Raw genomic sequence first — 25,140 nt, forward strand, 5'->3', positions numbered from 1 at the left:
CGATTCATATTGTTATTATTAGATGGTCGAGTTGTACTTATATTGATATGTTAATCAAATTGGTCTCTTACTTGAAAATCTAGACCTTAGGAATATTTTTATATTATATGTTTGCCAATCTTCGCGTCACTAATAAGATGACGATTCATATTATTATTAGATGGTCGAGTTGTACTTATATTGATATGTTAATCAAATTGGTCTCTTACTTGAAAATCTAGACCTTAGGAATATTTTTATATTATATGTTTGCCAATCTTCGCGTCACTAATAAGATGACGATTCATATTGTTATTATTAGATGGTCGAGTTGTACTTATATTGATATGTTAATCAAATTGGTCTCTTACTTGAAAATCTAGACCTTAGGAATGTAATATATAAAGGATTAAAAATTCGCCACAAAGCCAAGCAAACAATCAATGCATACAAATAGATTGTTGGTTGAACTTTATATAAGAAGTTCAACACAACAAATAAATTATGCAATTTTATTATCGAATCATCAAGCAAAGGATAAGCTTCAGTGGATCGCAGTATGGCAGCTGCTCAACCACTTACAACACCTTGCCTGTTACAAAAGTCGTTTACAATTGATTCTAGGCTTTGTCATTGTATTAAATAATGCTTTTATATGTAACTAGCGCGGCATCAGGTGATCAAAGATCCTCCCAATTTACTATGTTACAAATTACATTGGCATCACATCCATTGTCGTTTAAAAAGTAAATTATAAACTTTAAATGGTTTAGAAGCCATACAATGCAAATTGCCCCTTATTTATCATTGCAGTCCAGCACGGATACGACCTTAGAGGCGTTCAGGCATAATCCAACGGACGTAGCGTCATACCACTGTTCGCTCGAACAAGTATTGTGCCATTGGTCCGTACCTGCGGTTCCTCTCGTACTACGCAGGAATGCTGTCGCAACAACGTTTTGTCATTAGTAGGGTAAAACTAACCTGTCTCACGACGGTCTAAACCCAGCTCACGTTCCCTTGCATGGGTGAACAATCCAACGCTTGGTGAATTTTGCTTCACAATGATAGGAAGAGCCGACATCAAAGGATCAAAAAGCGACGTCGCTATGAACGCTTGGCCGCCACAAGCCAGTTATCCCTATGGTAACTTTTCTGACACCTCTTGTTAAAAACTCTTTAAACCAAAAGGATCGATAGGCCGAGCTTTTGCTGTCCCTGTGTGTACTGAACACCGAGATCAAGTCAGCATTTGCCCTTTTGCTCTATGTGTGGTTTCTGTCCGCACTGAGCTGGCCTTGGGACACCTCCGTTATTATTTGAGAGATGTACCGCCCCAGTCAAACTCCCTACCTGGCAATGTCCTTGAATTGGATCATACCTGAGTAATTGGAGTTATACCAAATTTTCAAATCAAAAATACATAAATGCACCGTTTTATTAAAGAATTTGTTTGCGATTATATAACAAACTCGTGATACTTTGATCAAGAAGCTTGCATCAAAACCCAATACCATAAGATATAATAAATATATCCGTATAATGGCTAGGAAATGATACACGTTCCATTTAATCAAGTAAGTAAGGAAACAATAAGAGTAGTGGTATTTCATTGGCGATACCAAACCGAGGTCTAATATCTCCCACTTATTCTACACCTCTTATGTCTCCTTACACTGCCAGATTAGAGTCAAGCTCAAAAGGGTCTTCTTTCCCCGCTAATTATTCCAAGCCCGTTCCCTTGGCTGTGGTTTCGCTAGATAGTAGATAGGGACAGTAGGAATCTCGTTAATCCATTCATGCGCGTCACTAATTAGATGACGAGGCATTTGGCTACCTTAAGAGAGTCATAGTTACTCCCGCCGTTGACCCGCGCTTACTTGAATTTCTTCACTTTGACATTCAGAGCACTGGGCAGAAATCACATTGTGTCAACACCCGCTAGGGCCATCACAATGCTTTGTTTTAATTAGACAGTCGGATTCCCCAAGTCCGTGCCAGTTCTGAATTGATTGTTAATTGATAATCGTTATAATTAATAAGAACTAATTGGTTTAACCCAATTAGTATTCTTAAAAATTTTAGCAAGAAAGTTCCACAATTGGCTACGTAACTAAACTATCCGGGGAACAAGTAACTAACATAAATGCTAGAAACTCTATTTACCCAGAACGAGCACATAAACCATGTTATTGTTTCCCAATCAAGCCCGACTATCTCAATCTTCAGAGCCAATCCTTATCCCGAAGTTACGGATCTAATTTGCCGACTTCCCTTACCTACATTATTCTATCGACTAGAGACTCTTCACCTTGGAGACCAGCTGCGGATATTGGTACGGCCTGTTGAGAAGTTTGCGTGTCCCCACCATAAATTTTCAAGGTCCGAGGAGAAAATATCGACACAACAGTATATGTCATGCTCTTCTAGCCCATCTACCATATCTCTCTGCGAAAGACTTCCATGGTAGTACGGCTATAAAACAGAAAAGAAAACTCTTCCGATATCTCTCGACGGCTTCTTTATGGTCGTTCCTGTTGCCAGGATGAGCACGAGGCCCATATTTAATAACAAACGGATACTCAACAGGTTACGGAATTGGAACCGTATTCCCTTTCGTTCAAAATTATTCAAGTATATTAATTTAGCTAGATTTTATATAATATATATATTTGTTTGGCATTTGTATTTTACTTGAAAATTTTCGGCTTTCGCCTTGAACTTAGGACCGACTAACTCGTGATCAACCACTGTTCACACGAAACCCTTCTCCACTTCAGTCCTCCAAGGTCTCATTCGATTATTTGCTACTACCACCAAGATCTGTACCAATGGCAGCTCCATGCAGGCTTACGCCAAACACTTCTACGCATACCATTGTACCTTCCTACTCACTAAAGTTTCAAAATTTATATTACAAGTAATATAAATCATCTACTTTAGCGGTAATGTATAGGTATACAACTTAAGCGCCATCCATTTTAAGGGCTAGTTGCTTCGGCAGGTGAGTTGTTACACACTCCTTAGCGGATTTCGACTTCCATGATCACCGTCCTGCTGTTTTAAGCAACCAACGCCTTTCATGGTATCTGCATGAGTTGTTAATTTGGGCACCGTAACATTACGTTTGGTTCATCCCACAGCGCCAGTTCTGCTTACCAAAAGTGGCCCACTGGGCACATTATATCATAACCTTGAACTTCATATCAAGAAAGTTAAGGTTCTTACCCATTTAAAGTTTGAGAATAGGTTAAGATCGTTTCGACCCTAAGGCCTCTAATCATTCGCTTTACCAGATAAGATTATTTTATATAATATTAAAATGCACCAGCTATCCTGAGGGAAACTTCGGAAGGAACCAGCTACTAGATGGTTCGATTGGTCTTTCGCCCCTATACTCAATTCTGACAATCGATTTGCACGTCAGAACTGTTTCGGTCTTCCATCAGGGTTTCCCCTGACTTCAACCTGATCAAGTATAGTTCACCATCTTTCGGGTCACAGCATATATGCTCAAGGTACGTTCCAGTTAGAGGCATAAATAATATAAATATCATTATACATAACTATATAGAACGCCCCGGGATTGTGTTAATTAGCTATAAATAGTTAAAAAACTAATCCCATTATTAGTCAAGTTAATTACGCTATTAGGTTTATATCCCAATAACTTGCACATATGTTAGACTCCTTGGTCCGTGTTTCAAGACGGGTCCCGAAGGTATCCTGAATCTTTCGCATTGTTAATCCTACAAGTGCATATAATAAACACAAAAATCAATGATAATTATGCCATTATATAATTCCGAAAAATTAACGCACTGTATTCATATAAATCTATCAGCACTTTATCAAATTAATAACATTTATTCTGTGTTAAAATGCAAGCAAATTAATTTGAATAAACTATAAGTTATATTTTATGATAAATTTGGTATGCTAATAGATTACAATGTCCTTATATGGAAAAAATGCACACTATTATCATAATATTGTTTAAATATTACAATTCTAATGATGAATTTTCCATAACGGATATTCAGGTTCATCGGGCTTAACCTCTAAGCAGTTTCACGTACTGTTTAACTCTCTATTCAGAGTTCTTTTCAACTTTCCTTCACGGTACTTGTTTACTATCGGTCTCATGGTTATATTTAGTTTTAGATGGAGTTTACCACCCACTTAGTGCTGCACTATCAAGCAACACGACTCTTTGGAAACATCATCTAGTAATCATTAACGTTATACGGGCCTGGCACCCTCTATGGGTAAATGGCCTCATTTAAGAAGGACTTAAATCGTTAATTTCTCATACTAGAATATTGACGCTCCATACACTGCATCTCACATTTGCCATATAGACAAAGTGACTTAGTGCTGAACTGATTTCTTTTCGCTCGCCGCTACTAAGAAAATCCTTGTTAGTTTCTTTTCCTCCCCTAATTAATATGCTTAAATTCAGGGGGTAGTCCCATATGAGTTGAGGTTGTGTATAACTTTTATATGCAATTAATTCTTTATATATAATGATAAAACATTTTATTAAATTCGTTATATTAATAATATCTGTATATAAATGGCATTTGTTTGATTTAACGAATCAACGAAGAACAATAATATTGTCAACGGTTTTCTATTTTCTAATCATTAATAAGAGACAATTCTAGATAAATTTTTATGCTAGACATTTCTCAGTATCATTTGATTGAAAAAGAAAATATTTCTCTTCGTTTTTCACATTCAAATTATTTACTAATGTGAGATAATGTTTTTCATATATTTTTTAATATTATGAATAAAATAATTAAATTATTATTATCCAATAATATACCATATGCTTATAAAATTTCATTATAAAATTTGTATAAGCAACTTAATTAGCATAGTCTTACAACCCTCAACCATATGTAGTCCAAGCAGCACTATAAAATTAATTAAAGTACATAACAGCATGGACTGCGATATGCGTTCAAAATGTCGATGTTCATGTGTCCTGCAGTTCACACGATGACGCACAGTTTGCTGCGTTCTTCATCGACCCATGAGCCGAGTGATCCACCGCTTAGAGTTTTATAAATTGGTTTCTTAATTTTGTCAAATATGTTTTTATTGAAAGAAATTAAAAATACACCATTTTACTGGCATATATCAATTCCTTCAATAAATTTATTTTTATACCTAAAACGAATGCTGCGAAATGTCTTAGTTTTATATAACCAATATATATCAAAGTATTTCTTTTTAAATTGCATTTATTGTAAATAAATATATATATATATATATTAATACTTTTTTAGCGATATAAATTGAAATTTATATAAAACATTAACCTGTATAAAACCAGGTACAACATTGTACATTTTAGGTTGTTGCATTATCCAATGTATGCGCATAACTGAGATGAACAATACATATCGCAACGCGTGTATATTATGGTCCATATACACACAGTATTTTAATTGTGTTTATATACAATAATAATTTAATATTATTATTTTAATAATTCGATTTGCTTGTTCGAATTTTTATTTGTTTGTTTTGGCTGCTTATTATTTCTCTCATATGTTTTAAATACAATATATAATTTTAATATTTGCATTATTTCGATTTGCTTGTTCGAAATTTTATTTGATCTATATTAGATCTCATATACATTTTGGCAATTCATATTTTATTTGTATTATTATAATGTATTTATTATAATATAAACAAATATTTTATTAACGGTAAGGATATACAATAATAATTTAATATTATTATTTTAATAATTCGATTTGCTTGTTCGAATTTTTATTTGTTTGCTTTGGCTGCTTATTAATTTCTCTCATATGTATTAAATACAATATATAATTTTAATATTTGCATTATTTCGATTTGCTTGTTCGAAATTTCATTTGATCTATAATAGATCTCATATACATTTTGGCAATTCATATTTTATTTGTAATACTATAATGTATTTATTATAATATAAACAAATATTTTATTAACGGTAAGGATATTAAAACATTAATGATCCTTCCGCAGGTTCACCTACGGAAACCTTGTTACGACTTTTACTTCCTCTAAATAATCAAGTTCGGTCAACTTTTGCGAAACAACCGTAACACGCAAGGCGTCACAGTGATCACGTCCGGAGACCTCACTAAATAATTCAATCGGTAGTAGCGACGGGCGGTGTGTACAAAGGGCAGGGACGTAATCAATGCGAGTTAATGACTCACACTTACTGGGAATTCCAAGTTCATGTGAACAGTTTCAGTTCACAATCCCAAGCATGAAAGTGGTTCAGCGGTTTACCCGGACCTCTCGGTCTAGGAAATACACGTTGATACTTTCATTGTAGCGCGCGTGCAGCCCAGGACATCTAAGGGCATCACAGACCTGTTATTGCTCAATCTCATTATTGCTAGACGCAATTTGTCCATTTAAGAAGCTAGTGTCCTTATAATGGGACAAACCAACAGGTACGGCTCCACTTATATAAACACATTCAAACACAATAAACATTTTACTGCCACCATGAATGAAGGCTATATAAGCTTCAACACCATAATCCTGAAGATATCTATTTAATATATTTGAGTCTCGTTCGTTATCGGAATTAACCAGACAAATCACTCCACGAACTAAGAACGGCCATGCACCACCACCCATAGATTCGAGAAAGAGCTATCAATCTGTCTTACACACTTATGTTCGGACCTGGTAAGTTTTCCCGTGTTGAGTCAAATTAAGCCGCAGGCTCCACTCCTGGTGGTGCCCTTCCGTCAATTCCTTTAAGTTTCAGCTTTGCAACCATACTTCCCCCGGAGCCCAAAAGCTTTGGTTTCCCGGGAAGCGACTGAGAGAGCCATAAAAGTAGCTACACCCAATTGCTAGCTGGCATCGTTTATGGTTAGAACTAGGGCGGTATCTGATCGCCTTCGAACCTCTAACTTTCGTTCTTGATTAATGAAAACATCTTTGGCAAATGCTTTCGCTTAAGTTAGTCTTACGACGGTCCAAGAATTTCACCTCTCGCGTCGTAATACTAATGCCCCCAAACTGCTTCTATTAATCATTACCTCTTGATCTGAAAACCAATGAAAGCAGAACAGAGGTCTTATTTCATTATCCCATGCACAGAATATTCAGGCATTTGAAGCCTGCTTTAAGCACTCTAATTTGTTCAAAGTAATTGTACCGGCCCACAATAACACTCGTTTAAGAGCACTAATGCAGGTTTTTAAATAGGAGGAACATATGAAAAAATACAAGTATCTAAGCACATGTAAGAACTCCACCGGTAATACGCTTACATACATAAAGGTATAGTACTAACCACAATTGTAAGTTGTACTACCCGTATGAAGCACAAGTTCAACTACGAACGTTTTAACCGCAACAACTTTAATATACGCTATTGGAGCTGGAATTACCGCGGCTGCTGGCACCAGACTTGCCCTCCAATTGGTCCTTGTTAAAGGATTTAAAGTGTACTCATTCCAATTACAGGGCCTCGGATATGAGTCCTGTATTGTTATTTTTCGTCACTACCTCCCCGAGCTGGGAGTGGGTAATTTACGCGCCTGCTGCCTTCCTTAGATGTGGTAGCCGTTTCTCAGGCTCCCTCTCCGGAATCGAACCCTGATTCCCCGTTACCCGTTGCAACCATGGTAGTCCTAGATACTACCATCAAAAGTTGATAGGGCAGACATTTGAAAGATCTGTCGTCGGTACAAGACCATACGATCTGCATGTTATCTAGAGTTCAACCAATATAACGATCTTGCGATCGCTTGGTTTTAGCCTAATAAAAGCACATGTTCCATAAGGTTCATGTTTTAATTGCATGTATTAGCTCTAGAATTACCACAGTTATCCAAGTAACTGTTAACGATCTAAGGAACCATAACTGATATAATGAGCCTTTTGCGGTTTCACTTTTAATTCGTGTGTACTTAGACATGCATGGCTTAATCTTTGAGACAAGCATATAACTACTGGCAGGATCAACCAGAATAATGTTTTTATTCATATTTCATTCATATTTTTTGAATAGAAATTAGCAATATATATGTTGTTATAGATTTTATTTCTATCGAATACGGCCATTTTTATATAGCATTCGTATACGTTTGTTTTCCAATTTATACTTGTTTCGCCACTAATAATAACAAGTTTTTATTGATGTCAAAAAGAATCATATTCTTTATAAACACAATATTTATTTTTCATATATTTTCTTTATATATGCACATTTCATTCTAAAATATCATTTTTGTTCGACATACATAATATATTGTATCCACACATGTACAATTTTTGTTTAACCAATATAAGATATTGAGTTAATCATTTGTATTTTGACGATAAATTTAAAATTTATCTATATATATCCATATAAGTCTCTGGTAATATATAAAATAGAACCGAGTGTATATATATAATTATTACTACTATATTTATTTCTTAAATAATATATACTTATATATTATTTATATATATACTCTTTATTATATATTATATAATTTCTTAAATAACTCTCTTAATAGCTATTTTTTATTATCAACAATATAAGTTGATATTAATATTGAAAATGTATTCATAATTACATTTTTATATTTCTTTGGTAGACTTTTATGTACTATTATTATTTAATAATACACATATAATATAAATCATGTTAGCCTACCTCCTAAAATTAACGATAAAATTCGGAAACAATTTGTTATTCTATGTACAATAGAAACTTGGCCTTTGTTTCAACGTTATTATCTTTGGGCTTAAAATATTAACCGCGGAGCCAAGTCTCGTATTCAAATAAATGAATAAAGAAACAAATTTGACGGATAATATCTTCTCTACTGACATATGTCAATAGCAGACGGCCGGCCCATTGACCATCCTATAGTAGTTTTTGGACACGCTGTCTCCCATTCGGGTATATTCAATTTACTTTGCCACTCACCCATATAGTGTTCTCTTATATAATAAGACAACGCACTTTTATATTCATTATATGGATATATTGCCTTCCTCATATTTGCCACACCACCTATAGTAGTTTTTGGACACGCTGTCTCCCATTCGGGTATATTCAATTTACTTTGCCACTCACCCATATAGTGTTCTCTTATATAATAAGAAAACGCACTTTTATTTTCATTATATGGATATATTGCCTTCCTCATATTTGCCACACCACCTATAGTAGTTTTTGGACACGCTGTCTCCCATTCGGGTATATTCAATTTACTTTGCCACTCACCCATATAGTGTTCTCTTATATAATAAGAAAACGCACTTTTATTTTCATTATATGGATATATTGCCTTCCTCATATTTGCCACACCACCTATAGTAGTTTTTGGACACGCTGTCTCCCATTCGGGTATATTCAATTCTCTTTGCCACTCACCCTTATAGTATTCTCTTATTTAATAAGAATACTAAAATACTTCTCATATTATAGATGTAATCTATTAACTTCTCAATATCCATACGGTTTATGTATGGTATTGACAAAATCCTATGCATTTGCATAAGATTTATTTTGCCACAATTTATAGTACTAGTGCCGCCCTCACTAGGTATAAATATCTCATTTCGCTAGTAGTGTATGGGCAAATTCTACTAGCTATTCTCATAAATATGTCACTTATATGCCATATCTATACAATTCATGCACTTTTATATGTATATTTGCTATATTATACATTATTATGCCTTATAGGTATTATACCTATAAGCCACATCCATACGATTGCTTAATATAAATATATGTATAATTTTTTATACATATTTTTTTTTTATTTATGTATGGTTTTTTATTCATATCCATATACTGTATTCACTTTTATATGGATATGATTGGCGTTTTATATAGTATTGACAAAATCATAAGTTTGACCAATACGAGGAGAGGTCCGCCAACGACCACCTCCCTATAGGTGTTTTTGGACACGCTGTCTCCCATTCGACTGCTTACTATACTAGGGGCTACCCGCTCCGTATGATATTCTCTCATATAACAAGAGAATGCAAGAAATATTCGTATTTTATGAATATAATCCATTTATTTTTCAATATCCATACGTTTTACTTAGTTTTTTGTACGGTATTGACAAAATCCTATGCATTTGCATAAGATTTATTTTGCCACAATTTATAGTACTAGTGCCGCCCTCACTAGGTATAAATATCTCATTTCGCTAGTAGTGTATGGGCAAATTCTACTAGCTATTCTCATAAATATGTCACTTATATGCCATATCTATACAATTCATGCACTTTTATATGTATATTTGCTATATTATACATTATTATGCCTTATAGGTATTATACCTATAAGCCACATCCATACGATTGCTTAATATAAATATATGTATAATTTTTTATACATATTTTTTTTTTATTTATGTATAGTTTTTTATTCATATCCATATACTGTATTCAATTTTATATGGATATGATTGGCGTTTTATATAGTATTGACAAAATCATAAGTTTGACCAATACGAGGAGAGGTCCGCCAACGACCACCTCCCTATAGGTGTTTTTGGACACGCTGTCTCCCATTCGACTGCTTACTATACTAGGGGCTACCCGCTCCGTATGATATTCTCTCATATAACAAGAGAATGCAAGAAATATTCGTATTTTATGAATATAATCCATTTATTTTTCAATATCCATACGTTTTACTTAGTTTTTTGTACGGTATTGACAAAATCCTATGCATTTGCATAAGATTTATTTTGCCACAATTTATAGTACTAGTGCCGCCCTCACTAGGTATAAATATCTCATTTCGCTAGTAGTGTATGGGCAAATTCTACTAGCTATTCTCATAAATATGTCACTTATATGCCATATCTATACAATTCATGCACTTTTATATGTATATTTGCTATATTATACATTATTATGCCTTATAGGTATTATACCTATAAGCCACATCCATACGATTGCTTAATATAAATATATGTATAATTTTTTATACATATTTTTTTTTTATTTATGTATGGTTTTTTATTCATATCCATATACTGTATTCACTTTTATATGGATATGATTGGCGTTTTATATAGTATTGACAAAATCATAAGTTTGACCAATACGAGGAGAGGTCCGCCAACGACCACCTCCCTATAGGTGTTTTTGGACACGCTGTCTCCCATTCGACTGCTTACTATACTAGGGGCTACCCGCTCCGTATGATATTCTCTCATATAACAAGAGAATGCAAGAAATATTCGTATTTTATGAATATAATCCATTTATTTTTCAATATCCATACGTTTTACTTAGTTTTTTGTACGGTATTGACAAAATCCTATGCATTTGCATAAGATTTATTTTGCCACAATTTATAGTACTAGTGCCGCCCTCACTAGGTATAAATATCTCATTTCGCTAGTAGTGTATGGGCAAATTCTACTAGCTATTCTCATAAATATGTCACTTATATGCCATATCTATACAATTCATGCACTTTTATATGTATATTTGCTATATTATACATTATTATGCCTTATAGGTATTATACCTATAAGCCACATCCATACGATTGCTTAATATAAATATATGTATAATTTTTTATACATATTTTTTTTTATTTATGTATGGTTTTTTATTCATATCCATATACTGTATTCACTTTTATATGGATATGATTGGCGTTTTATATAGTATTGACAAAATCATAAGTTTGACCAATACGAGGAGAGGTCCGCCAACGACCACCTCCCTATAGGTGTTTTTGGACACGCTGTCTCCCATTCGACTGCTTACTATACTAGGGGCTGCCCGCTCCGTATGATATTCTCTCGTATAACAAGAGAATGCAAGAAATATTCGTATTTTATGAATATAATCCATTTATTTTTCAATATCCATACGTTTTACTTAGTTTTTTGTACGGTATTGACAAAATCCTATGCATTTGCATAAGATTTATTTTGCCACAATTTATAGTACTAGTGCCGCCCTCACTAGGTATAAATATCTCATTTCGCTAGTAGTGTATGGGCAAATTCTACTAGCTATTCTCATAAATGCCTTCTTTATGCCATATCTATACAATTTATGCACTTTTATATGTATATTTGCTAATATTATACATTATTATGCCTTATAGGTATTATACCTATAAGCCATATACATACGATTTCATTTTTTTATTTATATATGGTTTTGTATTTATAACCATATACCGTATTTACTTTTATAAGGATATGATTGGCGTTTTATATAGTATTGACAAAATTATAAGTTTGACAAACACTTTTTTAAGTCTTTTAGTTAAAATTGTCATTTTTAATTGACTATCTAAACACTAGATATATTTGCACATGGAGCAAAGAGTATAAAAATTGGTCGCGTCACTAATAATATCGCGATACATTTTTACTACCATCAAAATACCACATACGTTTATATGTCCTCTTTATTTAATTTGGTTTCTAAACCTCAGGAATAGTTTTAATTATATGTGCGCTCTAAGTTGAATGAATTTCTTGAATCTCTTTACTTGAATTTCTAAGACTTAAAAATATTTATAAATAGATGTCCTATTGCATAATATTTTTTTATCGCTTCACTTATAAAATAACGATCCTGCCTTTCTACCTTTGAATAAACATTCATATAAACATGGAGAAAAAAACGTTCGCGTCACTAACAGTATGTGACGATAAAATTTTGCTAACATTAAAAGGAACATATTTTTATATGTCAACTCTTAGTTGAATTGGTCTATTGCTTAAGATTCTAGACCTTAGGAATATTTTTATATTATATGTTTGCCAATCTTCGCGTCACTAAAAAGATGACGATTCATATTGTTATTATTAGATGGTCGAGTTGTACTTATATTGATATGTTAATCAAATTGGTCTCTTACTTGAAAATCTAGACCTTAGGAATATTTTTATATTATATGTTTGCCAATCTTCGCGTCACTAATAAGATGACGATTCATATTGTTATTATTAGATGGTCGAGTTGTACTTATATTGATATGTTAATCAAATTGGTCTCTTACTTGAAAATCTAGACCTTAGGAATATTTTTATATTATATGTTTGCCAATCTTCGCGTCACTAATAAGATGACGATTCATATTGTTATTATTAGATGGTCGAGTTGTACTTATATTGATATGTTAATCAAATTGGTCTCTTACTTGAAAATCTAGACCTTAGGAATATTTTTATATTATATGTTTGCCAATCTTCGCGTCACTAATAAGATGACGATTCATATTGTTATTATTAGATGGTCGAGTTGTACTTATATTGATATGTTAATCAAATTGGTCTCTTACTTGAAAATCTAGACCTTAGGAATATTTTTATATTATATGTTTGCCAATCTTCGCGTCACTAATAAGATGACGATTCATATTATTATTAGATGGTCGAGTTGTACTTATATTGATATGTTAATCAAATTGGTCTCTTACTTGAAAATCTAGACCTTAGGAATATTTTTATATTATATGTTTGCCAATCTTCGCGTCACTAATAAGATGACGATTCATATTGTTATTATTAGATGGTCGAGTTGTACTTATATTGATATGTTAATCAAATTGGTCTCTTACTTGAAAATCTAGACCTTAGGAATGTAATATATAAAGGATTAAAAATTCGCCACAAAGCCAAGCAAACAATCAATGCATACAAATAGATTGTTGGTTGAACTTTATATAAGAAGTTCAACACAACAAATAAATTATGCAATTTTATTATCGAATCATCAAGCAAAGGATAAGCTTCAGTGGATCGCAGTATGGCAGCTGCTCAACCACTTACAACACCTTGCCTGTTACAAAAGTCGTTTACAATTGATTCTAGGCTTTGTCATTGTATTAAATAATGCTTTTATATGTAACTAGCGCGGCATCAGGTGATCAAAGATCCTCCCAATTTACTATGTTACAAATTACATTGGCATCACATCCATTGTCGTTTAAAAAGTAAATTATAAACTTTAAATGGTTTAGAAGCCATACAATGCAAATTGCCCCTTATTTATCATTGCAGTCCAGCACGGATACGACCTTAGAGGCGTTCAGGCATAATCCAACGGACGTAGCGTCATACCACTGTTCGCTCGAACAAGTATTGTGCCATTGGTCCGTACCTGCGGTTCCTCTCGTACTACGCAGGAATGCTGTCGCAACAACGTTTTGTCATTAGTAGGGTAAAACTAACCTGTCTCACGACGGTCTAAACCCAGCTCACGTTCCCTTGCATGGGTGAACAATCCAACGCTTGGTGAATTTTGCTTCACAATGATAGGAAGAGCCGACATCGAAGGATCAAAAAGCGACGTCGCTATGAACGCTTGGCCGCCACAAGCCAGTTATCCCTATGGTAACTTTTCTGACACCTCTTGTTAAAAACTCTTTAAACCAAAAGGATCGATAGGCCGAGCTTTTGCTGTCCCTGTGTGTACTGAACACCGAGATCAAGTCAGCATTTGCCCTTTTGCTCTATGTGTGGTTTCTGTCCGCACTGAGCTGGCCTTGGGACACCTCCGTTATTATTTGAGAGATGTACCGCCCCAGTCAAACTCCCTACCTGGCAATGTCCTTGAATTGGATCATACCTGAGTAATTGGAGTTATACCAAATTTTCAAATCAAAAATACATAAATGCACCGTTTTATTAAAGAATTTGTTTGCGATTATATAACAAACTCGTGATACTTTGATCAAGAAGCTTGCATCAAAACCCAATACCATAAGATATAATAAATATATCCGTATAATGGCTAGGAAATGATACACGTTCCATTTAATCAAGTAAGTAAGGAAACAATAAGAGTAGTGGTATTTCATTGGCGATACCAAACCGAGGTCTAATATCTCCCACTTATTCTACACCTCTTATGTCTCCTTACACTGCCAGATTAGAGTCAAGCTCAAAAGGGTCTTCTTTCCCCGCTAATTATTCCAAGCCCGTTCCCTTGGCTGTGGTTTCGCTAGATAGTAGATAGGGACAGTAGGAATCTCGTTAATCCATTCATGCGCGTCACTAATTAGATGACGAGGCATTTGGCTACCTTAAGAGAGTCATAGTTACTCCCGCCGTTGACCCGCGCTTACTTGAATTTCTTCACTTTGACATTCAGAGCACTGGGCAGAAATCACATTGTGTCAACACCCGCTAGGGCCATCACAATGCTTTGTTTTAATTAGACAGTCGGATTCCCCAAGTCCGTGCCAGTTCTGAATTGATTGTTAATTGATAATCGTTATAATTAATAAGAACTAATTGGTTTAACCCAATTAGTATTCTTAAAAATTTTAGCAAGAAAGTTCCACAATTGGCTACGTAACTAAACTATCCGGGGAACAAGTAACTAACATAAATGCTAGAAACTCTATTTACCCAGAACGAGCACATAAACCATGTTATTGTTTCCCAATCAAGCCCGACTATCTCAATCTTCAGAGCCAATCCTTATCCCGAAGTTACGGATCTAATTTGCCGACTTCCCTTACCTACATTATTCTATCGACTAGAGACTCTTCACCTTGGAGACCAGCTGCGGATATTGGTACGGCCTGTTGAGAAGTTTGCGTGTCCCCACCATAAATTTTCAAGGTCCGAGGAGAAAATATCGACACAACAGTATATGTCATGCTCTTCTAGCCCATCTACCATATCTCTCTGCGAAAGACTTCCATGGTAGTACGGCTATAAAACAGAAAAGAAAACTCTTCCGATATCTCTCGACGGCTTCTTTATGGTCGTTCCTGTTGCCAGGATGAGCACGAGGCCCATATTTAATAACAAACGGATACTCAACAGGTTACGGAATTGGAACCGTATTCCCTTTCGTTCAAAATTATTCAAGTATATTAATTTAGCTAGATTTTATATAATATATATATTTGTTTGGCATTTGTATTTTACTTGAAAATTTTCGGCTTTCGCCTTGAACTTAGGACCGACTAACTCGTGATCAACCACTGTTCACACGAAACCCTTCTCCACTTCAGTCCTCCAAGGTCTCATTCGATTATTTGCTACTACCACCAAGATCTGTACCAATGGCAGCTCCATGCAGGCTTACGCCAAACACTTCTACGCATACCATTGTACCTTCCTACTCACTAAAGTTTCAAAATTTATATTACAAGTAATATAAATCATCTACTTTAGCGGTAATGTATAGGTATACAACTTAAGCGCCATCCATTTTAAGGGCTAGTTGCTTCGGCAGGTGAGTTGTTACACACTCCTTAGCGGATTTCGACTTCCATGATCACCGTCCTGCTGTTTTAAGCAACCAACGCCTTTCATGGTATCTGCATGAGTTGTTAATTTGGGCACCGTAACATTACGTTTGGTTCATCCCACAGCGCCAGTTCTGCTTACCAAAAGTGGCCCACTGGGCACATTATATCATAACCTTGAACTTCATATCAAGAAAGTTAAGGTTCTTACCCATTTAAAGTTTGAGAATAGGTTAAGATCGTTTCGACCCTAAGGCCTCTAATCATTCGCTTTACCAGATAAGATTATTTTATATAATATTAAAATGCACCAGCTATCCTGAGGGAAACTTCGGAAGGAACCAGCTACTAGATGGTTCGATTGGTCTTTCGCCCCTATACTCAATTCTGACAATCGATTTGCACGTCAGAACTGTTTCGGTCTTCCATCAGGGTTTCCCCTGACTTCAACCTGATCAAGTATAGTTCACCATCTTTCGGGTCACAGCATATATGCTCAAGGTACGTTCCAGTTAGAGGCATAAATAATATAAATATCATTATACATAACTATATAGAACGCCCCGGGATTGTGTTAATTAGCTATAAATAGTTAAAAAACTAATCCCATTATTAGTCAAGTTAATTACGCTATTAGGTTTATATCCCAATAACTTGCACATATGTTAGACTCCTTGGTCCGTGTTTCAAGACGGGTCCCGAAGGTATCCTGAATCTTTCGCATTGTTAATCCTACAAGTGCATATAATAAACACAAAAATCAATGATAATTATGCCATTATATAATTCCGAAAAATTAACGCACTGTATTCATATAAATCTATCAGCACTTTATCAAATTAATAACATTTATTCTGTGTTAAAATGCAAGCAAATTAATTTGAATAAACTATAAGTTATATTTTATGATAAATTTGGTATGCTAATAGATTACAATGTCCTTATATGGAAAAAATGCACACTATTATCATAATATTGTTTAAATATTACAATTCTAATGATGAATTTTCCATAACGGATATTCAGGTTCATCGGGCTTAACCTCTAAGCAGTTTCACGTACTGTTTAACTCTCTATTCAGAGTTCTTTTCAACTTTCCCTCACGGTACTTGTTTACTATCGGTCTCATGGTTATATTTAGTTTTAGATGGAGTTTACCACCCACTTAGTGCTGCACTATCAAGCAACACGACTCTTTGGAAACATCATCTAGTAATCATTAACGTTATACGGGCCTGGCACCCTCTATGGGTAAATGGCCTCATTTAAGAAGGACTTAAATCGTTAATTTCTCATACTAGAATATTGACGCTCCATACACTGCATCTCACATTTGCCATATAGACAAAGTGACTTAGTGCTGAACTGATTTCTTTTCGCTCGCCGCTACTAAGAAAATCCTTGTTAGTTTCTTTTCCTCCCCTAATTAATATGCTTAAATTCAGGGGGTAGTCCCATATGAGTTGAGGTTGTGTATAACTTTTATATGCAATTAATTCTTTATATATAATGATAAAACATTTTATTAAATTCGTTATATTAATAATATCTGTATATAAATGGCATTTGTTTGATTTAACGAATCAACGAAGAACAATAATATTGTCAACGGTTTTCTATTTTCTAATCATTAATAAGAGACAATTCTAGATAAATTTTTATGCTAGACATTTCTCAGTATCATTTGATTGAAAAAGAAAATATTTCTCTTCGTTTTTCACATTCAAATTATTTACTAATGTGAGATAATGTTTTTCATATATTTTTTAATATTATGAATAAAATAATTAAATTATTATTATCCAATAATATACCATATGCTTATAAAATTTCATTATAAAATTTGTATAAGCAACTTAATTAGCATAGTCTTACAACCCTCAACCATATGTAGTCCAAGCAGCACTATAAAATTAATTAAAGTACATAACAGCATGGACTGCGATATGCGTTCAAAATGTCGATGTTCATGTGTCCTGCAGTTCACACGATGACGCACAGTTTGCTGCGTTCTTCATCGACCCATGAGCCGAGTGATCCACCGCTTAGAGTTTTATAAATTGGTTTCTTAATTTTGTCAAATATGTTTTTATTGAAAGAAATTAAAAATACACCATTTTACTGGCATATATCAATTCCTTCAATAAATTTATTTTTATACCTAAAACGAATGCTGCGAAATGTCTTAGTTTTATATAACCAATATATATCAAAGTATTTCTTTTTAAATTGCATTTATTGTAAATAAATATATATATATATATATTAATACTTTTTTAGCGATATAAATTGAAATTTATATAAAACATTAACCTGTATAAAACCAGGTACAACATTGTACATTTTAGGTTGTTGCATTATCCAATGTATGCGCATAACTGAGATGAACAATACATATCGCAACGCGTGTATATTATGGTCCATATACACACAGTATTTTAATTGTGTTTATATACAATAATAATTTAATATTATTATTTTAATAATTCGATTTGCTTGTTCGAATTTTTATTTGTTTGTTTTGGCTGCTTATTATTTCTCTCATATGTATTAAATACAATATATAATTTTAATATTTGCATTATTTCGATTTGCTTGTTCGAAATTTCATTTGATCTATATTAGATCATATACATTTTGGCAATTCATATTTTATTTGTATTACTATAATGTATTTATTATAATATAAACAAATATTTTATTAACGGTAAGGATATACAATAATAATTTAATATTATTATTTTAATAATTCGATTTGCTTGTTCGAATTTTTATTTGTTTGCTTTGGCTGCTTATTATTTCTCTCATATGTTTTAAATACAATATATAATTTTAATATTTGCATTATTTCGATTTGCTTGTTCGAAATTTTATTTGATCTATATTAGATCTCATATACATTTTGGCAATTCATATTTTATTTGTATTATTATAATGTATTTATTATAATATAAACAAATATTTTATTAACGGTAAGGATATACAATAATAATTTAATATTATTATTTTAATAATTCGATTTGCTTGTTCGAATTTTTATTTGTTTGCTTTGGCTGCTTATTAATTTCTCTCATATGTATTAAATACAATATATAATTTTAATATTTGCATTATTTCGATTTGCTTGTTCGAAATTTCATTTGATCTATAATAGATCTCATATACATTTTGGCAATTCATATTTTATTTGTAATACTATAATGTATTTATTATAATATAAACAAATATTTTATTAACGGTAAGGATATTAAAACATTAATGATCCTTCCGCAGGTTCACCTACGGAAACCTTGTTACGACTTTTACTTCCTCTAAATAATCAAGTTCGGTCAACTTTTGCGAAACAACCGTAACACGCAAGGCGTCACAGTGATCACGTCCGGAGACCTCACTAAATAATTCAATCGGTAGTAGCGACGGGCGGTGTGTACAAAGGGCAGGGACGTAATCAATGCGAGTTAATGACTCACACTTACTGGGAATTCCAAGTTCATGTGAACAGTTTCAGTTCACAATCCCAAGCATGAAAGTGGTTCAGCGGTTTACCCGGACCTCTCGGTCTAGGAAATACACGTTGATACTTTCATTGTAGCGCGCGTGCAGCCCAGGACATCTAAGGGCATCACAGACCTGTTATTGCTCAATCTCATTATTGCTAGACGCAATTTGTCCATTTAAGAAGCTAGTGTCCTTATAATGGGACAAACCAACAGGTACGGCTCCACTTATATAAACACATTCAAACACAATAAACATTTTACTGCCACCATGAATGAAGGCTATATAAGCTTCAACACCATAATCCTGAAGATATCTATTTAATATATTTGAGTCTCGTTCGTTATCGGAATTAACCAGACAAATCACTCCACGAACTAAGAACGGCCATGCACCACCACCCATAGATTCGAGAAAGAGCTATCAATCTGTCTTACACACTTATGTTCGGACCTGGTAAGTTTTCCCGTGTTGAGTCAAATTAAGCCGCAGGCTCCACTCCTGGTGGTGCCCTTCCGTCAATTCCTTTAAGTTTCAGCTTTGCAACCATACTTCCCCCGGAGCCCAAAAGCTTTGGTTTCCCGGGAAGCGACTGAGAGAGCCATAAAAGTAGCTACACCCAATTGCTAGCTGGCATCGTTTATGGTTAGAACTAGGGCGGTATCTGATCGCCTTCGAACCTCTAACTTTCGTTCTTGATTAATGAAAACATCTTTGGCAAATGCTTTCGCTTAAGTTAGTCTTACGACGGTCCAAGAATTTCACCTCTCGCGTCGTAATACTAATGCCCCCAAACTGCTTCTATTAATCATTACCTCTTGATCTGAAAACCAATGAAAGCAGAACAGAGGTCTTATTTCATTATCCCATGCACAGAATATTCAGGCATTTGAAGCCTGCTTTAAGCACTCTAATTTGTTCAAAGTAATTGTACCGGCCCACAATAACACTCGTTTAAGAGCACTAATGCAGGTTTTTAAATAGGAGGAACATATGAAAAAATACAAGTATCTAAGCACATGTAAGAACTCCACCGGTAATACGCTTACATACATAAAGGTATAGTACTAACCACAATTGTAAGTTGTACTACCCGTATGAAGCACAAGTTCAACTACGAACGTTTTAACCGCAACAACTTTAATATACGCTATTGGAGCTGGAATTACCGCGGCTGCTGGCACCAGACTTGCCCTCCAATTGGTCCTTGTTAAAGGATTTAAAGTGTACTCATTCCAATTACAGGGCCTCGGATATGAGTCCTGTATTGTTATTTTTCGTCACTACCTCCCCGAGCTGGGAGTGGGTAATTTACGCGCCTGCTGCCTTCCTTAGATGTGGTAGCCGTTTCTCAGGCTCCCTCTCCGGAATCGAACCCTGATTCCCCGTTACCCGTTGCAACCATGGTAGTCCTAGATACTACCATCAAAAGTTGATAGGGCAGACATTTGAAAGATCTGTCGTCGGTACAAGACCATACGATCTGCATGTTATCTAGAGTTCAACCAATATAACGATCTTGCGATCGCTTGGTTTTAGCCTAATAAAAGCACATGTTCCATAAGGTTCATGTTTTAATTGCATGTATTAGCTCTAGAATTACCACAGTTATCCAAGTAACTGTTAACGATCTAAGGAACCATAACTGATATAATGAGCCTTTTGCGGTTTCACTTTTAATTCGTGTGTACTTAGACATGCATGGCTTAATCTTTGAGACAAGCATATAACTACTGGCAGGATCAACCAGAATAATGTTTTTATTCATATTTCATTCATATTTTTTGAATAGAAATTAGCAATATATATGTTGTTATAGATTTTATTTCTATCGAATACGGCCATTTTTATATAGCATTCGTATACGTTTGTTTTCCAATTTATACTTGTTTCGCCACTAATAATAACAAGTTTTTATTGATGTCAAAAAGAATCATATTCTTTATAAACACAATATTTATTTTTCATATATTTTCTTTATATATGCACATTTCATTCTAAAATATCATTTTTGTTCGACATACATAATATATTGTATCCACACATGTACAATTTTTGTTTAACCAATATAAGATATTGAGTTAATCATTTGTATTTTGACGATAAATTTAAAATTTATCTATATATATCCATATAAGTCTCTGGTAATATATAAAATAGAACCGAGTGTATATATATAATTATTACTACTATATTTATTTCTTAAATAATATATACTTATATATTATTTATATATATACTCTTTATTATATATTATATAATTTCTTAAATAACTCTCTTAATAGCTATTTTTTATTATCAACAATATAAGTTGATATTAATATTGAAAATGTATTCATAATTACATTTTTATATTTCTTTGGTAGACTTTTATGTACTATTATTATTTAATAATACACATATAATATAAATCATGTTAGCCTACCTCCTAAAATTAACGATAAAATTCGGAAACAATTTGTTATTCTATGTACAATAGAAACTTGGCCTTTGTTTCAACGTTATTATCTTTGGGCTTAAAATATTAACCGCGGAGCCAAGTCTCGTATTCAAATAAATGAATAAAGAAACAAATTTGACGGATAATATCTTCTCTACTGACATATGTCAATAGCAGACGGCCGGCCCATTGACCATCCTATAGTAGTTTTTGGACACGCTGTCTCCCATTCGGGTATATTCAATTTACTTTGCCACTCACCCATATAGTGTTCTCTTATATAATAAGACAACGCACTTTTATATTCATTATATGGATATATTGCCTTCCTCATATTTGCCACACCACCTATAGTAGTTTTTGGACACGCTGTCTCCCATTCGGGTATATTCAATTTACTTTGCCACTCACCCATATAGTGTTCTCTTATATAATAAGAAAACGCACTTTTATTTTCATTATATGGATATATTGCCTTCCTCATATTTGCCACACCACCTATAGTAGTTTTTGGACACGCTGTCTCCCATTCGGGTATATTCAATTTACTTTGCCACTCACCCATATAGTGTTCTCTTATATAATAAGAAAACGCACTTTTATTTTCATTATATGGATATATTGCCTTCCTCATATTTGCCACACCACCTATAGTAGTTTTTGGACACGCTGTCTCCCATTCGGGTATATTCAATTCTCTTTGCCACTCACCCTTATAGTATTCTCTTATTTAATAAGAATACTAAAATACTTCTCATATTATAGATGTAATCTATTAACTTCTCAATATCCATACGGTTTATGTATGGTATTGACAAAATCCTATGCATTTGCATAAGATTTATTTTGCCACAATTTATAGTACTAGTGCCGCCCTCACTAGGTATAAATATCTCATTTCGCTAGTAGTGTATGGGCAAATTCTACTAGCTATTCTCATAAATATGTCACTTATATGCCATATCTATACAATTCATGCACTTTTATATGTATATTTGCTATATTATACATTATTATGCCTTATAGGTATTATACCTATAAGCCACATCCATACGATTGCTTAATATAAATATATGTATAATTTTTTATACATATTTTTTTTTATTTATGTATGGTTTTTTATTCATATCCATATACTGTATTCACTTTTATATGGATATGATTGGCGTTTTATATAGTATTGACAAAATCATAAGTTTGACCAATATGAGGAGAGGTCCGCCAACGACCACCTCCCTATAGGTGTTTTTGGACACGCTGTCTCCCATTCGACTGCTTACTATACTAGGGGCTACCCGCTCCGTATGATATTCTCTCATATAACAAGAGAATGCAAGAAATATTCGTATTTTATGAATATAATCCATTTATTTTTCAATATCCATACGTTTTACTTAGTTTTTTGTACGGTATTGACAAAATCCTATGCATTTGCATAAGATTTATTTTGCCACAATTTATAGTACTAGTGCCGCCCTCACTAGGTATAAATATCTCATTTTGCTAGTAGTGTATGGGCAAATTCTACTAGCTATTCTCATAAATATGTCACTTATATGCCATATCTATACAATTCATGCACTTTTATATGTATATTTGCTATATTATACATTATTATGCCTTATAGGTATTATACCTATAAGCCACATCCATACGATTGCTTAATATAAATATATGTATAATTTTTTATACATATTTTTTTTTTATTTATGTATGGTTTTTTATTCATATCCATATACTGTATTCAATTTTATATGGATATGATTGGCGTTTTATATAGTATTGACAAAATCATAAGTTTGACCAATACGAGGAGAGGTCCGCCAACGACCACCTCCCTATAGGTGTTTTTGGACACGCTGTCTCCCATTCGACTGCTTACTATACTAGGGGCTACCCGCTCCGTATGATATTCTCTCATATAACAAGAGAATGCAAGAAATATTCGTATTTTATGAATATAATCCATTTATTTTTCAATATCCATACGTTTTACTTAGTTTTTTGTACGGTATTGACAAAATCCTATGCATTTGCATAAGATTTATTTTGCCACAATTTATAGTACTAGTGCCGCCCTCACTAGGTATAAATATCTCATTTCGCTAGTAGTGTATGGGCAAATTCTACTAGCTATTCTCATAAATATGTCACTTATATGCCATATCTATACAATTCATGCACTTTTATATGTATATTTGCTATATTATACATTATTATGCCTTATAGGTATTATACCTATAAGCCACATCCATACGATTGCTTAATATAAATATATGTATAATTTTTTATACATATTTTTTTTTATTTATGTATGGTTTTTTATTCATATCCATATACTGTATTCACTTTTATATGGATATGATTGGCGTTTTATATAGTATTGACAAAATCATAAGTTTGACCAATACGAGGAGAGGTCCGCCAACGACCACCTCCCTATAGGTGTTTTTGGACACGCTGTCTCCCATTCGACTGCTTACTATACTAGGGGCTACCCGCTCCGTATGATATTCTCTCATATAACAAGAGAATGCAAGAAATATTCGTATTTTATGAATATAATCCATTTATTTTTCAATATCCATACGTTTTACTTAGTTTTTTGTACGGTATTGACAAAATCCTATGCATTTGCATAAGATTTATTTTGCCACAATTTATAGTACTAGTGCCGCCCTCACTAGGTATAAATATCTCATTTCGCTAGTAGTGTATGGGCAAATTCTACTAGCTATTCTCATAAATATGTCACTTATATGCCATATCTATACAATTCATGCACTTTTATATGTATATTTGCTATATTATACATTATTATGCCTTATAGGTATTATACCTATAAGCCACATCCATACGATTGCTTAATATAAATATATGTATAATTTTTTATACATATTTTTTTTTATTTATGTATGGTTTTTTATTCATATCCATATACTGTATTCACTTTTATATGGATATGATTGGCGTTTTATATAGTATT

The 25,140-nt window shown here is 33.4% G+C and overlaps 6 non-coding genes across 6 annotated transcripts; all 6 read right to left on the bottom strand.

The window, feature by feature from the left end:
- Window positions 1-497: 497 nt before the first annotated feature.
- Window positions 498-4,468, bottom strand: LOC127011954 (large subunit ribosomal RNA). The gene has a single exon (XR_007765413.1). It is a non-coding gene; the product is annotated as a large subunit ribosomal RNA (ribosomal RNA).
- A 402-nt stretch (window positions 4,469-4,870) lies between these two features.
- On the bottom strand, window positions 4,871-5,049 carry LOC127011873 (5.8S ribosomal RNA). Its single transcript, XR_007765331.1, has one exon. It is a non-coding gene; the product is annotated as a 5.8S ribosomal RNA (ribosomal RNA).
- Window positions 5,050-5,989: 940 nt separating this feature from the next.
- LOC127011876 (small subunit ribosomal RNA) lies at window positions 5,990-7,984 on the bottom strand. Its single transcript, XR_007765334.1, has one exon. It is a non-coding gene; the product is annotated as a small subunit ribosomal RNA (ribosomal RNA).
- Window positions 7,985-13,717: 5,733 nt separating this feature from the next.
- On the bottom strand, window positions 13,718-17,688 carry LOC127011937 (large subunit ribosomal RNA). The gene has a single exon (XR_007765396.1). It is a non-coding gene; the product is annotated as a large subunit ribosomal RNA (ribosomal RNA).
- Window positions 17,689-18,090: 402 nt separating this feature from the next.
- Window positions 18,091-18,269, bottom strand: LOC127011884 (5.8S ribosomal RNA). The gene has a single exon (XR_007765342.1). It is a non-coding gene; the product is annotated as a 5.8S ribosomal RNA (ribosomal RNA).
- A 1,203-nt stretch (window positions 18,270-19,472) lies between these two features.
- Window positions 19,473-21,467, bottom strand: LOC127011877 (small subunit ribosomal RNA). Its single transcript, XR_007765335.1, has one exon. It is a non-coding gene; the product is annotated as a small subunit ribosomal RNA (ribosomal RNA).
- Window positions 21,468-25,140: the final 3,673 nt, after the last annotated feature.

The sequence above is a fragment of the Drosophila biarmipes genome, unplaced genomic scaffold, assembly GCF_025231255.1.
Source record: "Drosophila biarmipes strain raj3 unplaced genomic scaffold, RU_DBia_V1.1 ptg000016l, whole genome shotgun sequence".
Taxonomy (NCBI): domain Eukaryota; kingdom Metazoa; phylum Arthropoda; class Insecta; order Diptera; family Drosophilidae; genus Drosophila; species Drosophila biarmipes.